Here is a 5,447-nt window from a genome sequence, read left to right as displayed (position 1 = left end):
AAAAACAAGGCATAAAGCCTTCTTAGTTATATAGTACCCAGAAACTCCTTGGCCTGGATTTCTGAAAGAAAGAATCTAGTCTGGCCCTGATAAATAGTTTTCAATTTGGACGGAAAGAGTAAGAAAGCTTGGGCCCCCTTTGACTGAAATGGGGAAATCAGCTGGCTCCGACAAAAATCTGGTCGAACAAAAAACTCACAATTTTTCCCAACTCTTTCTCTTTGTCAGGCCTAGCTAAATCATAAATCTTCTCTCTTGCCCAAAAATTACTGAGGCATATCAAAATTGCTCGAGGTTTATCCCCTGATGGGATCACTGAAATAATATCTACTACCAAAATATCGAGTTCCCATAATATCGATGAGAAAATATCGAGGGATATAATATTGACTTTCTATCTTCACTAAGGTAAGTACAAAAATATCGAGTTTAAAATATCGAGTGTTAAAAATATAGACTGTCAAAATATCGTTTTTTTTATGTCTTTGAAATAAGTTAAAACTATTATAATATTGAATATATTTAATATAAACATTGTTAAAATTATTAAATAAATGTAACATTATTACATATTTAATGTAACTTTAAAAATTAATAATAATAATACATATATATATATATATATATATAAATACATGTTATTAATAAAACATATAGAATATATTTACCGTAGCATAGCAAAAGGTTTAAATTTAATGTAACCACTCCAGTGGGTGCTACATTAAAGAGATCGTTGGATAGCGTAGGGGTAAAAATTACTATTCCCACTTCAGTGGGTACAAGAGTAGGGAAAGCGTTGTATTTGTATTTGTATTTGTATCTGGGTTTTATATCGCGCCAAATCACCGACAGGTCTCAAAGCGCTTCTGACCAAGTACAGCAACAAGAAGAAGGGTAGAAGGGATGCGGATTGCCGACCTATCTTACGGGGATGTAAACGCGTCCCTGAAGAGCAGAGTCTTCAGGGATTTCCTAAAGCGGAGAAGATTGGATTCTCTACGAAGCACCTCCGGTAGCTTATTCCAAATGGTGGGGGCTTGGACTGAAAAAGATCTGCCACCTTTAGTTGCCATTTTAAAACGTGGGCAAGATAGCAGAAGGGAATTGGAGGATCGCAGAACTCGCTTGGATTCATACACTTCAAGCCTCTCTTTTATATAGGCCGGCGCCTGCCCATAAATTGCTTTATGGCAAATGCACAGGCTCTTGAATTCAACCCTTTGCTTTATAGGGAGCCAGTGTAACCTATAAAGTAGAGGGGAGGCATGGGTCCGTCTGGGTAATCCGAAGATTAGCCGTGCTGCGTCGTTCAAGATGACTTGTAGACGATTGATTGAATTTTTTGGAAGACCTAGGTATAATGCGTTCCCGTAATCGATTCTGGAAACTATTGTGGCTAAAACAATGGTTCGAAGCATATTTGTTGAGAGCAAAGGGACAAGTTTTCGCAACTGCCTAATCAGGTTGGTACATGATCCAACCACAGCGGATACTTGGTTGGTCATCGAGAGCTCCTGATCGATTTTCATACCGAGACTCTTTACACTAGGACATGGCTTTGGGGTAGGTCCGAGTTCTTGGGGCCAGAACAGATCGTTCCATGGGGAGGCAGAGGTTGAGACTACAAGGACCTCCGTTTTGTCTGGATTAATTTTTAATAGGTTGGACGTCATCCAGTTTACTGTGAACCGTAATATCTTTTGGGCCATGGACTGAGCCGATGTTGTGTTTTTGATACTCAGCAGCAGCTGAGTATCATCGGCGTAGTTAAAAACTTTACAGCCCATGTTTGCCAAAGAGTCTATCAGTGGCTGCAGGTATAAATTAAATAAAAGTGGTGAGAGTGCAGACCCTTGCGGGACTCCACATACCAAGGCGCCAACGTCAGATACCTGATCTGCTAGCTGGATCCTCTGCGTCCTCCCTAGCAGAAAGGCCGTTAGCCATTGGAGAGCTTGTTCTTTTATCCCGGACATGGCTAGTCTGTCCAGGAGCAGTGCATGGCTGACAGTATCAAACGCCGCTGAAAGATCTAATAATATCAGGGCGCTTGGTTTTTTACTGTCAGCCATGCATCTGAGCTCGTCCAGCACCGACAGCATTACTAGTTCCGTGCTATGGTGGGCGCGAAAACCAGCTTGCCGCTCCTGGAGTAGGTGATGTGAATCCAGGAGGGGTGACAATGATTTTAATACATGCTGTTCTAGATTTTTGACAGAAACGGCAGCTGGGAGATTGGCCTGTAGTTCTTCAGGCTAGTTGGATCCGCCCCAGGTTTTTTTATCAGGGGTCTAACACGTGCCTCTTTAAAGGTAGTTGGTAATGATCCTGTAGCTAATGAGTTATTTAGGAGGTCTAGGATCTGGTCCTCCAGAATGGGAATTGCTAGCCGAAAAATTTCGGGAGGGCAGGGGTCAGCAGGGGAGCCTGACTTGGTTGATATAGCTAGTTGTCTGAGGGTAGTGGAGTCGATATTAGGAAATCTAGTAATACGTTGGATAGCGTAGGGGTAAAATTTACTATTCCCACTCCAGTGGGTGCAACAGTAGGGAAAGCGTTGGATAGCGTAGGGGTAAAAATTACTATTCCCACTCCAGTGGGTGCAACAGTAGGGAAAGCGTTGGATAGCGTAGGGGTAAAAATTACTATTCCCACTCCAGTGGGTGCTACAGTATGGAAAGCGTTGGATAGCGTAGGGGTAAAAATTACTATTCCCACTCCAGTGGGTGCAACAGTAGGGAAAGCGTTGGATAGCGTAGGGGTAAAAATTACTATTCCCACTCCAGTGGGTGCTACAGTAGGGAAAGCGTTGGATAGCGTAGAGGTAAAAATTACTATTCCCACTCCACTGGGTGCAACAGTAGGGAAAGCGTTGGATAGCGTAGGGGTAAAAATTACTATTCCCACTCCAGTGGGTGCTACAGTAGGGAAAGCGTTGGATAGCGTAGGGGTAAAAATTACTATTCCCACTCCAGGGGTGCTACAGTAGGGAAAGCGTTGGATAGCGTAGGGGTAAAAATTACTATTCCCACTCCAGTGGGTGCAACAGTAGGGAAAGCGTTGGATAGCGTAGGGGTAAAAATTACTATTCCAACTCCAGTGGGTGCAACAGTAGGGAAAGCGTTGGATAGCGTAGGGGTGAAAATTACTATTCCCAATTAATTATTTTAAATTAATTACCAATTATATTTTAATTATTTACCAATTAATAATTAATTTAAAAATATAATTAATTTACATAATTATTTAATTAAAATTAAATTACTTCCCACCCTATTCCCCTATAAACACACAACCCGCTACAGAAAATAAATTACTAAAATTTAATTATTTATCAATTATTTATTTTTAATTAATTACCAATTATATTTTAATTAATTGCCAATTATTATTTAATTAACGATTAGATTAAATTTACATAATTAATTAATTATATTTAAATTACTTCCCACCCTATTCCCCTGTAAACACACAACCCGCTACAGAAAATAAATTACTAAAAATTAATTATTTATCAATTATTCATTTTTAATTAATTATCAATTATATTTTAATTAATTACCAATTATTATTTAATTAACAATTTGATTAAATTTACATAATTAATTATTTATAATTAAATTACTTCCCACCCTATTCCCCTATAAACCCACAACCCGCTACAGATTTATATTACAAAAATATTATTAAATATTAATAACTTACCTTATTTTCGATATTTTTGTTGTCTATATTTTATCTAGTCTATATTATGTCTAGTCTATATTTTTGATTCGATATTTTGGCTATTCTAGTCGATATTACTCGATATTTTTGTTGTCTATATTTTGTCTAGTCTATATTTTGTCCAGTCTATATTTTTTACTCGATATTTTGTCCAATCGATATTTTGGAATCGATATTATGTCTGTTTACCCCCCTGATGATCCTAATTTCTGCCTTTGCTTAAAAGGGAATCGATGTGCCCGTTGCACCTCGAGCTGCCAATCCCACTGCTTTACATCAGGGAATGCCTCGGTGAACACCTCAACAACAAATTGCCTGACATCCCCTCCTTCACGTCCTTCCGGGACCCCTAAAATCCTAAGATTGTTTCTCCTAGCCCAGTTTTCTAAATCAGTCAGCTTCCATAGAATGTCATCTTTCTGTGCACCAATCATGTCTGTTGCGACCATCTGCATTGCTAGGGTATCCTCTAAGTTAGAGATCCTCTCCTCTGCCTCACCAATTCTGGCTGCTATATCCATGCAGGTTTTGGCCACTCTGTGAATAGAGTTTTGGACCCTGCGACAGGCCCCCTGTGTACAAGCATTCTCCTGACGAGGCTCGTCGCCATGCGCCATAATAGTCTGATAGATAACAGCAAGTGTTATCTCTTCTGGTGGCAACTCATCCTGGTTAAGTGGTATATTCAGGCCTTTTGTTGAAGCACTATCCCCTGAGCCAAATTGCCCAGGGAGCATGCTGGCCCAGGATAATGAGCCAGATACGGTGAAGGCCTTATTTAATGCACCCTGAGTTTTTAAGTTGTTTGCTTTGAGAACTGTACAAGGGCTGCGGGGTGATACCTCGTTACAGGACCTCATTTAACCTCCAATCTCCAGCGCCGCAACCATCATCGGTCCAATCCCTATCCAAGTCGTCCTCTTCATTCGCAGAAGACCCAGTATATTCTGATAGGGAAAAAATTGTATTCCCCCCTCAGGGTCCCTGGAAGATTCACCCTCTTCAATAATACCATCAGGATCCCCAATAACAATAGTCTTAAGACCAGGGGTGTTGACAACTGGAAGAGAATGCGCCGAAGTTGGATAGTTCTCTGTTAGCTGAACTGCAGTTCCCAAATTTCCATTTGCCGGGAAACGAAGCACAGGCTGCGAGTCTCTCGTTATGTCCTCGTTTTCCAAGATAACCGGCGCTGAGGTCTTTGCGGTGGGACCCTGTTGCACAGGGGCAAGATGGAGGCAGAGTGCTCGGCGGAGTGAGCTGGTCCACCTTACTTGGATGAATCACCCCCTCTGAAGCTTCTTTCAGCGGACCTCTCGTTGTCGGATTCGGGAAGGGGGAGCTGTCTGTGCTTCTGTGCTCTGATGCTGGGGCTTCTGCTGTGCCCCTCGAGTGCTGAGTTTGGCAGCGTGCGCAGAGTTTGGCGTGTCCCAGCGCTGTACCTGCCAGTTTCCCCCCGCGGTGCCGGCTTCCCCTGTGTACCTTGTCCTCGGAGTCGTCTTGGCAGTAGTATGGCTCCGAAATCTGCTGCTAAGACAGCGGCTGCAAGGGCTCGATCTGCCGCCACTGCCGCCACCCCTCGAGCGAATAGCCCAGCGGAATCGATGAATGCTACCAAAGCATCGCAGCCAGCGCAAGGGGGAGACGCCATAGGAGATGGTGCCTTGGGCAGCAGTCTGGCTGCCTCCACGGCAGTGAGTGGGAAATCAAAACAGACTGTA

The sequence above is a fragment of the Lissotriton vulgaris genome, chromosome 10 (genome assembly GCF_964263255.1).
Source record: "Lissotriton vulgaris chromosome 10, aLisVul1.2, whole genome shotgun sequence".
Classification (NCBI taxonomy): domain Eukaryota; kingdom Metazoa; phylum Chordata; class Amphibia; order Caudata; family Salamandridae; genus Lissotriton; species Lissotriton vulgaris.
This window is presented reverse-complemented; position numbering follows the sequence as displayed.